Consider the following 12,450-nt stretch of genomic DNA (forward strand, 5'->3'; position numbering starts at 1 on the left):
CACTATGCACGGATCTGTAATGTAGCTTGATAATGAATTGCAGAGAGAAAAACTAACTTTAACTGAAGATAATACAAGCTCGTACCGAAACATCTTAATAATCAAGATGATGTCGATCTACTCGACCTTTTTGGCTTTGCAATTCATTATCAAATGTAAAAAGGTTGCACTAAAAAAACGCAAACTCTACAAGCTAACCGTCGTCGATAGGAATTATCCTCAGCGTTGCGCTCTTCTTGGATGAAGAAGACCCCGTCTTGCCGCCCAGCCCAGGGGTGGCGGACGCCGGGTCGGCCCATTTACGGCCATGGCCACCTCCACCGGTCCGGCCCACCGATGTCCGTCTCTTGGGCGGCGAGGGAACGAAGGTGCGGTGGTGGTTCTTGTCGGTGGCGACGGTCGGCGGCGACGAGGGCGACGGAGCTCGCGGCTCTCCGCTGTTGTCGCAGGCCAGCATCGTGTGCAGGAAGTAAGGCTTGATATGTTGTTTAGGCCGCACTTGAAGCTTGTAGGACTCCAATGAGCGCTTACCGCCGTGCTGATTGTGGTGCTTGGCGCCGCCCAGATGTCCCATGCACTCCTTGAGGTAGCGCAGCACGTTTTCCGGGTTGTCGAATCCGTCTGGCGGGAAATTTGCAAAGCTCGGGTGAATTCGTAATTGTGAAATGGTTACGGTTATTTCAAAACAGAAATTTGTTGCGCGAAAGAAATTGCTGTTACTTCTATTTTAATTTAGGTATCTCGAGCCTTTTCTTAGGTCATTACTATGTTAAAACCTTTAACAAACTTGCAGATCATGTATAGATTAAGATTAGGGCGATCTTTTTGACCATTTTTTTACAAGTTTTGTTTTTTATGTGACTTCGATTGGTAATGTCCCTATTAAATTAAACCCACCATCGCATAAATCAGGTGGATTCCGGACTCAGGTCTACTCTAGACCGATGTGCCCTTACGCAGTAGTAACGCCGGTATCAATGAGGCAAATTGCAATTATGACTTTTATCATGATACTACTACGAGTGAACTGCTGTATATTCACCCTACTGTAGTTATGTGAATGGATACGTTCCGTGGATTCGAAGCATGATTTAGGACTCGGCGGAGTTGTGAACTTGGCTAAAGTCGACTTTATGTTCTAGGACAGGGGTCACCAAACTTATTTTTTATGGACTGGGTGACTGTTGAGGTCGGTAACCGCGAGCCGAATTATTACAACAATTCAATATCGTGGGCCGGATATAAAATTTTGTTTCGAACCTAATTGATTTCATCAGGCTACTATTAGTCAAGGAAAAACCTAAAAGTATTTTCCAAAATATTAAATGAGCTTTATGAAATAGCAGTTTGGTTTAAAATTTATCTTGGATTTGTACCCGATAAACTTTTCCCTTATTAAACTATATTAATAACCTGTTTTGGGATTATTAAGAAAATCTGCCGGGGCCGATGAATTCAACTGGCCTTGGCCCGCTTAAATTGGGTTAAATGTCGAGAAGCGTTGTTTGGGCCGTATTTTGGTAACCCCTCTTCTAGGCCGGAGTCGGACTCAGGAAAACAGTGACCAGGGCTGAAGAGTTGACACTTACTTGAGTATCGTTCAGATCCGAGGCCGTTATCGTCCAGTTTCAGTCCGGTGCCGGCGAACAGGTCAGTCTTGGCTTCCGTGTTTGAAACGTCGCCAAAGGCCTGGGAAAACTAAATTATAATACTTGACGTTCTTCATCGATTAATACTATAGTTTGCATTGCTAACAAAATGTCAGGTCTAACGTAGGGTAATCAATTTACGGAACGTTTTACACTTTTTTTTTTAAATTAGATTTAAAAGAGCATGATGGCTCATATTTTTCAATTGGGAGCATTCGTTATCTATTGTGGTTGGATTTGCGATAGAGGCGCATTGAAGTAATAGCGTGAAAACTAATTTAAACTTGCTGAAACAGATCAGAAATTCATTGGAATAAGTGGTAAATTCATTTAATCGTTAAGTGAAGAGAAGCATTCTTTTACACTGACTGCAAGTTTTAGGACTTTTTGTGATTGCAAGGTTTATTTAAGACTATAAATTTTCACGAAAGGTAAATCAAAAATAGGCTGCGTGGTTTACCTTTTTGTCTGCCTGTTCAGCGTGGGTGGAGTGTTTCCTCAACCAAGAATGAGCAAAGACCTCTGCCAGGGTGTATCGCTTCTGCGGTTTCACCCTCAGAAGACCGCTGATCAAGTCTTTGCAATCTAAATTAAAATTGGTAACTATGGTAAGTTGGCAAATTGAGGCAGAGAAAATGCGTAAACTAAAAGTTACGTTAAAGTTACGTTAAAGTTGTGTTTTTCATTTTAAAGTATCACAAGACGTATAATAAAACTCTCGGTTAAAAAAAATAGGCGAAACCTTATATCATTCCTCTTGGTATTTTTGGTGCCTTTGCAGAGGCTATGCCCATGATTATTGTGTATTCATCGTATAGGTATTATAGAACAAAATACCAAAATCTTTCTCCTGCATTTTTTGAGCATCTTACTCGTGTTTGCACCGCTAGTGTGCAACAATTGACTTCTAACCTGACGAAAGGTAGGCCCTGTAATAAACCGGCGTCTTCATGGCAGCCAGTACAGCTTTGGCGTCCGACTCTTTAAACGGAAGTCCTCCGTTGACCATTGCAAACAAAATGACGCCCCTGTAATTAAGTTGTATTGTATTTGCATTAAACTCGCCTCGTGCCACTTGATTTAAATCACGATCTTAAAAATAATTTTGGATGGGTAATTTCCACGTTTAAAAGATATTTCTGATCAGGGCATATTTTTCGTGAGAAAACATGCTTTTTTAAGGTACTAAGGTGGTGACTCATCACTTATCGGAAAAATCTGAATGATTTAGCATTTATATTCTGTTTTTTTTTTGCAAACAGGTGTTTTTTCAAACTGGTGAGCCAATTTTGTAAACGTCAGTCAAAAACCATTTCTTTAACGAAACTATAGTCCATCTCAAACGTATGTGTGAAAATTTCAAGTTAGAGCAAAAATTTAACAATGCTGGACTGTAGAGAGCGTGCTAGTTCAAAACGCAAAAAAATTAGCCATCAGTGTTACAAACAAGTCATGTTCAAATGACCTCCCAGTAAAGTCATTTGTAAAATGACTTTAAGTCTAAGTCAAGGAATATGTTAAATAAGTTAAGTACATGTCAAGTCATAATTAGACAAGTCAAAGCCAAGTCAAGACCTTGTCTTAAAATTAGACGTTAAACTATTAAAATTCGTCCGATTATAAGCAACAACTCAAGTAAAAATTAAACCAAAACGCAACATACCGCAAGGAAATAGTTGAGAAAGTAGAAAACGTGAGAAAAATAACCGAATTTTATAAAAAAAAACTCTTTTTTTCAGTGACTTAAGTCATTATTACACTGTTAGTCATGGGCCGTCAATCAACCTACAAGCTCCACAGGTCGGCCAGTCGCCCGTCGTACTTCTGCTGCTTGAGGATCTCGGGCGGCGCATACGCATAGCTACCGCAGTGCGTCTTCAGCATCTCGCGGCCGCCGTGCTTCAGCTCTATCGCGAAACCGAAGTCGCTCAACTTGGCCCGATGACCTTTGCCCAGCAGAATGTTCTCACACTTCAGGTCCCTGCGAACAGCGGCTGTTGCCGGTTATTTGGGTCCTTATCTAGTTTACAGTAGTAAACGGCTTCCTAATGAATCAGCTTGTAAGCCTATGTGGCAAAATTAGCTATCGAGGGTTTAAATGGCCACAGAACACCGCTTTGGTAAAGATGATAAAGATGTTAAGAGAAAAGGTTTTGTGCATGCAAGCATTCTTCATTTAGATTTATCATATTTGTGTTGCGAAATCCCCTAGTAGCAAAATGCTCTTGAACAATGAGTTTGCCAAGAAGTAGCGATAAGTGCGAAACCCCATTTAGAAAATTTATTATTCGAAATCGTTTAACCGTTTGTGAGGCTCGATAGCATGTATTGTTAGTAACAAAACTGTAACTAGCAAATTGTTGCTTTGGCCCTACTATATTACAGCAAACAAGCGGTTATAAATACACTGTAAAATTGAACTTTTTTCCTGTTATATAACCCATGATTATGAGGTATAACAAACAGATTAAAACATATTGCTGATGATTGTTTATCATTCCACAAAGGTGGATATATAACAATATAAAATATTCGAACCTGTGCGCAACACCGCGGTTGTGGACAAACTGAATGCCGGCCAGAATATCGCGAAACAGCGTTCTGGCCTTCTCCTCCGATATGCAGTTATCCTTTCCTTTTCTGGAGTAGCACTGGTTAACGTAGGTGAGCAAATCCCCATATTCGGCGTACTCCAGGATTAGGTAGACCCGGCTCCTGCTGGCAAATATGTCGAAAAGCTGGATCTGAAACGACCACAGTCTGATTTATTGTAAAATAACTATTCCCAGATAAAATTGATCAACGCAGTGGACCTCAAACTAGAGGAGGGGTTCTTAAACTGGAGTCCATGGACCCCTTGGGGGTCCGTGAACTAGTTTTAGGGGGTCCATCAACGCCTAATTGAAATATTAGTGTATATTTTAGAAGTAAATCAATTTATCAAAGAGAATAATTTAATTAAAAGTAGAACGGTTTTACACTGACTGTAATAAGACTCTATTTCACTTTCACATTTTTGGACCGAAATCAGCAGATTTAAGTCTATTTGTATTGTGAGGAAAAATTTATGACGTCATTTTTTTAATTTTTTGGCCTAGCGTGGTCCGCGCGAGCTACAAAAAAGTTTTAGGGGTCCGTGGTAAAAAAAGTTTAAGAACCCCTGAACTAGAGGGTACGGCACCTTGGAGTTTTAAAAATCCTTTTTACATATTTTTAATAAATTGACTTATGCATTATATTATATTGCGCAGATCTTTGAACAGTGCTATAAAAATGGCCTTTTTAATGAAACAAAAGTGAATAAAAGACAACCAATGCGTGATTGGAAAGAAAACCTGTTGGACTGTAAACGTTTTGATTTTGTGTTTTATGAACAGAACTGCAAACAAAACAAATTTTGCAGCTGCAGTTTCCAGCAAAAACATGTCTTAACTTAACCCTGGTTAAAAATTAACTACCAAATATTTATGTCGCACATTGTAATTTAACCGCAAACTATTCGCGATACAAGTTGATAGCCTACCAATTTTACTCACGACATTTGAGTGCATGTAACATTTGTTCATGGAAGCGGCCTCACGCGGTAGAAATTTGGTGATGTAGATCTCGGGCGCTGTTGACGTACTGATGATTTTAATTGCCACCTACAATCAAAATACAATGGTAAAATTAACTAAAGATAAACACAAATATTGTAATACATCTAGATTTCGTCAAAATTGGAGAGTTTTAAAGAAAATACTTATCAGTAGGCTAATGTTTAACGCCGTATATCTAATTTTTACGCCCTACTTTGACGTCCTTTTGGCTGTCGGCAATTTTTCTCAGCTTGAAGTTCGACTTGATCTTTTCCGGCACCGCCTGCCCCAGGTAGACCTTGGCGTAGGCGCCCTGGCCCAGGAACTTACCGGTCAACACATAGCCATGGCGCCGACACTCGATTGCCTCTTCGGCAAGGCTACTATCAACCAGGTGATCACTGGGCGTCGATTTACTGTACATTACCTCTTTGTCACTATTTATCTGCCATGACTGCCTTCACGCCATACTATCATGGCATTACATTAATGTATTTTTCACTAGTTAAAATCATATTAATAGCAAAAGCAGTGTGACGTCATAAGCACACCTGTTTACTCCCAGTCTCATTTAGTTAGTGAAGAAACAATTTCAGCAGTTGACTTTCACAGTTTTCTTTACCGAACAATACACATTTTGAAACAAGTTTGAACAATTTGCATATAAAGGTTTTGTTTTCTACCTTTTTAGTTGTAAGCTAGAGCAGGAATGGCGAAACAATTTTAAAAGTGATACTTCTATTAGGTATGTAGGCACAGGCGAAATTTGGAAACTGTTGGAACAAGATAGCGGGTGGTTTACAGTACTGACGGTCAATAGGATTCGTTGGTTTTGTCGGAAATTGGTTAGGCAATTAAAAAACAAACAGTATAAACTTGTAAAGTGTTGATTTAGTCTTTAACAAATCTCCAGAAGAGTTGATTAACTACTTTGTTGTACGATTTGATTTTTTTAAGAACTGACAAGAAAGTAATTAAATTAAGCTTCTCAGGCAACTAGCAGAACAATATATTACCTTGCGTTTCGAAACATATTATCAGGGCTTACGTCGCTTTCCCATCGAAATAAAGGACATCTGGAAAATCTTAAGAAGTTTATAGCGACCCATCTCTTCATGTTTAGGATAATATAAATTGGTTTCAATTGTTTCTTGAACCTAATACATCGCGCAGGAATATTAAGTTTATCATGTTTCTAATTCTAAGGTTTTCTAATTTCCAACTTATGTTGGGGTCACATGCAGTGGTGGGATTCAGCCGGTTCGCAATGGTTATGTAGAACCATCTCACGAAATTTTACGAGATCAGCGAACTGGTTAGCATTACTGGTCACTGTCAATGGATTTTTGCATGTTATCTGATACACCGATTTTTTGGATCAAAGTAGCTCACGCGTTTTTTTCAAAATGCGCACGTTCTTCTTTTCTGGTTAAAAATTTATAGCTAGTTTCACCCAGAAACAACATTCACCATGTTGTACAGGCTAATTTTAATGGTGAAAACGGATAGTGTTATCATTTAGTTTTAATTTACCAACTTTTCTATCGTTTCCTTGTATGACTCGGCGTTAATGTAGCCTATGCCTGCTGCTCAGTTTATTTGGCGAAAAATATGACTTTTGTGATAGAACCGGCTGAAATACATGACTTTTGTTATAGAACCGGCTGACAAAAAAAATAAATCTCACCACTGGTCACATGTTCGCAAATTCCTGATATCCATCAAATCTATTTCAACAACACAGATATATTCCTTGGTTATCCAAATTGCTATGAAAAGGACATATATAAAGCGTCGGTTGACAACAGACCACTTCGTGTGTTTAACGAATTTATTAGAAAGAACGAAATGAACACCGGGTCGTACATACGTAGAAAATGAAACGAATAATAGGAGCGTTTAAAGTGGAACAATCAAGAGGGTGCATGCAAATTGAAACTTGGTTAATATTTTTATTTTTTCTCAGCACTATTAGGCAAAAAAGTTGATCTACAGCGCAACCTTACAGCAACTCCCCATTCGGCACAAAAATGTGCTTACATATTACAGGCAACGTTTAGGAACAAACGAAACACAAATTGTTCAACAAACTGTTTGGCACAATTGAATAACATTCACTATGTAAAACTTAAAAAAAACTTAGCTACCAGTGTGCGTTGACGTGATAATTTTACGGACAAACAAACAATATTATTAAAATTGAAAGCAGCCATTAGCTTTTAAATGACAGTTTTCGCGAATAGACTGTATAGTCTATTTAACAAATACAAGACCAATAGCCTCGTAAAAAAATCACACGATGGCTGTAAAAACTTGGCAAGAATATTGACACAATACAAGCGGAGATAAAAAAAATGTATGGAGCACTGCCAAAGTGATTTGGGTAGCAACACCCAGGTATACCAGTAATGGTTTGCAGTAGTAGATATAACATGAATCATTCGACTTGTAAGTTTTACAGCCAATATCTGTAATACAGACCCAATCAAACATTAACGAAAACGTGTTTTCGTGTTTTAGCGAAAAAATCGCAATACGCTGTCACGGTAGTAGAAACTAAAAAAGAAACCCAAACTTACAATCTATTTTGGGTTTTTGAAAAAGCCGCAAATGCCCCTCAGGCCACCGCCTACACTGGCCCTTCTGTGGGGCTCGTGGGCGCTGGCTGGCCTTGCTGGCAGCCGGTCAGACGGCTGGCAGGAATTAAGCCAAGCGTAATGGTTCACATAGTCCTTAAAGCATTCGTCTGCTTGCATCGTCCGGTTCAAGCTGCGTCGGTACAGAGGCCTTTCCACGACGGATTTATTCGCCTTTTCCCGCGCCAAGTCAAGCCTATCGTAGTAAAGTTTCTTGTTTTCGTCTAGCAGGGCGAACAACTTTTCAGCTGACGTGTTCGACTTTTTCTGGGTTGTGTTAGAAGCCGCTATCCCTGTATTAGAGGCTTGGGCAAAACCCTTTGACCGTCCGAGACCAGTTAGTATCGATTCACCGTCGTCCGATGAACAGTCGGGAAAATAGTCCCGCGGGGATGCCCCCAACTCGATAGCGTCGCCGCCTTCGCAGGCGTAAAACGAACCGACGTCATCGTGTTCATTATCTTCGTCCGAAAAGACAGGGCCGACGTCTTCGGCGTCCAGCAAGAGGCTGACGCGGAACTTGGAGGCCGCGCTCATGGGTTGCTGGCTTGCGGTTTGCGGTCGCTTGTTTGCTTCCTTGCTGTTGGCACTAATGCTGGTAGAGTCGTTATTCGAATGCGCGATTTCCGAGGCAAGGCTGCTTGTTGACTTGCCGCCATTAGAAGGTTTAAAAGGCGGCGAGCGCGCGTTTGGTTTAGCGGCGATTTCGGAATCGCTGTCCGGAATGAGGCGACGACAGGTGGGGGACCAGCAGCTCACGTTGGCGCTAATGTTACAGTTCGGCGGTGAGTTTGCGGGAACTTGGAAACGCTGAAATCCGCTGTCGACGTTTTGCCAGCAAGCCGGGTCTATTGGAGTCAGCTCAAGACGACTCATGTCGTTAGCGATCCTCGGATCTTTAGCTGCCGGATGACCGACGGACTCTAAGTGAATAACGCGCGGGAGGTTGTACTTCCGCATCAGAAGAGGACGACCGTGGAACATCTTGCGCCGCTTCCGAAGGACCGTCGACGTGGATCCTCCTGCGCTGGACGGAGCGCTCCCAAAGTCGGAAGAAGTCGAGTTATTCCTCCAGCTGCGATCCAGGGAGCTGTTCATCACAGCTTGTTGGTGCTGATGGCATGAGGTATACTCGATTGATTGAAGTTGCTGTTGGATGGTCGAGATGTTAGTTGGTGAAGTCGAGGAGACAAGAGGAGGATTTACAAGGATTTGGATAACTGGAACTTCGGACAAAGATTCTTGAGTGCTTTTCGGGGCAGTTGATAAAAAGTCGCCGGTTGTTTGTTCGTGCTGGGTATCTTTGCGTGGCGTTTTTCGGGTGTTTAGAATTACTTTACCGCTTTTGCCGGACGCACTTATAGTGTTGTCTTTTCTGCGTGCTGCTTTTTCACTTACATTGGCCTGAGTATCTTTGGGTGGCTTTTTTCGAGTGTTTAGAGTTACTTCACCGCTTTTAGCAGACGCGCATTCGGGGTTGTCTTTTCTGTGTGCGGCTTCTTCAGTTACATTGGTAGCCTCGCATTTCTCTTGCTTAATTGACTCACTTCCTTGAGAAGTTTTACGATCATCGCGTGGATTTTCGTGAGTTTCGTCGTCCGTACCATCGCTTTGTAACACGTTAACACTCCGCGGCAAAGCGTGTGCCATGTTGGTGGGTGTACTGCCAGGGTGTCGTTTGTGGTCTGAAGTTTTAGGTGATCGGTCGTTATCGATATGTGAAACATGGCAATGGGCGGCGTCACGTCGTCTCGGCGACTTGGCTAAGCTATCACAAGCAAACGGCGAAGGTGTGCGATCCTTAGTTGCCCTGTCGGTCTGACGGCACAAACTTTCTTTAACAATTTCAAGGTGAATTTCAGCTTCACTATGAAGCGCGTTTATGTCGCTAGATGTAGATGCGAAACTGTCGCTAAAGTCGATTTTACCGCCTAACGAACCATTCCGGTGGGTCATTTTCTCGTTAACAGATCGGCTAGCTATGCTTGGCGACGGCGAAGGACTGAACAAGTGCTGTCTACAGTCCGCGGCGTCGTCTGCCGCCGAATCGCCCGCCGAGAGTATGCACAGCAAAGGGTTGTCGGAATTGTCGGACAAATTGCCAGTGCGATCTTCAGCCGTAGTAGGGGCTAGTAGCGGAGATCTGCCGGCGCAGCTAATCGTGTTTGCGACGTCGCTTGCTTGAGATACGAGATTGTGGGGTTCTTTGTCGGGCGATGTGTCAAGGATAGCGGCGATGTCTGGCGAGGTAGTGTGACTCGTAAAGGCCTGCTTGGAGCAAGAACGCTTCGGACTCGATTCACGTTTGGACGGGGTTGAAAATGTCGAGCTCGTACGAGCGGCTTTCGGCGAGGCCAGTTTTCTCTGCTTGGGCGGCGTTTGGTCGAAGAGAAGGGCCGCTACGCAAGCCACCGCGCGCTTTCGGTTGACCACTTGCAGAAACCGGTGGCCGAAACTGCGAGAATGTTGAACCGCGTTTGTGACGCGTTTTTCTCTCTTTTGGTTTCGCGGCTCGCCTACGCACCTTTGCGCTATAACCCTGTCGCTTCGCTGGTACTCGGGCCTGATTCTACGTGAAAAGCGCTTGGCTAGCTTTGCGTAGTCAATACGTTCGGTGCGCCGCTTCTGCGCAGCGTTGTGCAGCATTTCAGACGACAGGTAGTCGTAGGCATCCTGCTGATGTTGTTTTAGCGGCGATAACAGTTTAGGCGTGATTCTCAGCGGCGACGCTTTGTTAGCAGGGCACTGCTCCTTGGCGTCCGATTCAGAGTCTTTTCGGGGTTCGGAGAGTTTTCTTTTAACAGGCATCTCCCTTACCCTTTTTTTCGGCCGCCCTCTTCCCCTTTTCACAATTTCCTTTGGGGGCGAAGACGCTGTAACGCGAGCTTCCCTATTCGCTTTAGTTTCGCCTGATTTTTTCTCGTCCACGTCTGGCGTTGAACTTTGAGAAGGCGAAAGTACCTGAAGGTCGCTGTGTAGAGACAGCGGAGTTGACGGAAGCGAAACGGTACAACTTAGTGGGGGCGTGTTTAGCACAAGTCGGGATAAAGGCTTAGGCGGCTGCTTGACAAAATTACGGCCTGTGTTAGGACTGGAACGCGCTTGTAAAGCTACTTGCGATTGCGCTAACGGGAAAGGCGCCTGTTGAACAACGCGGGACGAATTGGATGGAGTTTTATCGCACAGCATACGAGTGTTGTTGTTGTTCTGGTCGACTTCCGAGCTAGAGCTGTCCGTCACTTGCGTGTCAGCCTTCTCAGCCAGCAAGTGATTCAGGATATCGAATATGTTACCGTCGTTTACGTTGTCCAGATCGAGCTTCAGACCGCCGCCGCTAATTTCTCGTGGCACCACAGCGCGACTGTTGATTCGCGGACTGCGGCGCAGTGTGGTCTTGGTCGCCGAGATAAGGCACTCGGGAATGGGGCGCGTCTGCCCGGCTAGGAGCTCGTCAATACGATTCTGAAAGCTGCTGTTAAATTGAATCGTGGCCGACAGCGACTCAATGTTAACGCTTACGTTGGTATTGTTGTCGTTTAGAGCGGTACGCGCGTCGGGAATAGCGGCGGCTACCGCAGTGCAAGGCGCCAGCGGCTGCGGCTGCGGCTGTGCCATCGGGACATCCTCGTTTTCCTGCGGCGTTTCGAGCGCCCCTTCCCCGCAGATGATGCTGTCAAGGCCGACCTCCCGACAAAGGGTTTCTAGCGATTTGTTCTGCAACGAAGACAGGAAATCGTCCACGTCGTTTGCATGCGACGCCGGAACTTTTTCGGCCTGGGAAACGTTGATTTGATCAGAAGCCTGCGAGCAGAACATGGGGTCGTGGTCCACCAGACCGGCCGAGAAGACGGCCTGGCCCAAAACGTCGATGGCCGGTCCCTGGGCCTCGGCCGGTTGCGATGAACAAGACAATGGCGAGGTTTGGGTTACCGGGGAGCAAGGACTCTCTTCAGTGAACAATGCCTCCCCGGTTTCCTAAAAATAAAAGTACAGCTGTGTGTGATGGGTGTTAAATAATTAATTAATCTAGTGATCTAGCCCTTTAGGTGATTTTTGTACTCCTACGTTTATTAAAGGATCAGACATCATAAATAGTCGTTTTAGTGTTGTCACACACTTTTTATGAAATAAACTCCAATTGAAAAAAAAAACTACAATTTAAAAAAACTAAAATATAAACACTCGATGTGGTATAAACATATATGAAATCAAAACACTATAAATGACATGAGTAACATAATAATATTCCAGCGAGTTTGTGAGACTTATCGAAGATAACTCGGAGTTGTGCAGAGTTTGTCGGCAAATTTATTCGCCATAATATTGCAATTGTTTAGTCTGGACAGGAATCAGTTTGGGAAAGAGTCACTGAACAAAGTGTTACCTGCTTCGATAAGCCTCACAAACTCGCTGGCAAATCGTTATTGTGTTGACCATGTCATTTATAGTGTTTTGTTTTAATACATACTTATAATATATTATAAAACAAAACACTATAAATGACATAACAAATAGATTTGGTAACAAAATTCTTTCAGAATAAAAAAAGCTAAGGGGCATCAAAATAACGACTTCATGTTAGTTGAA

Source organism: Ascidiella aspersa, chromosome 2 (assembly GCF_963924565.1).
Source record: "Ascidiella aspersa chromosome 2, kaAscAspe10.2, whole genome shotgun sequence".
In the NCBI taxonomy this organism is placed as follows: Eukaryota; Metazoa; Chordata; class Ascidiacea; order Phlebobranchia; family Ascidiidae; genus Ascidiella; species Ascidiella aspersa.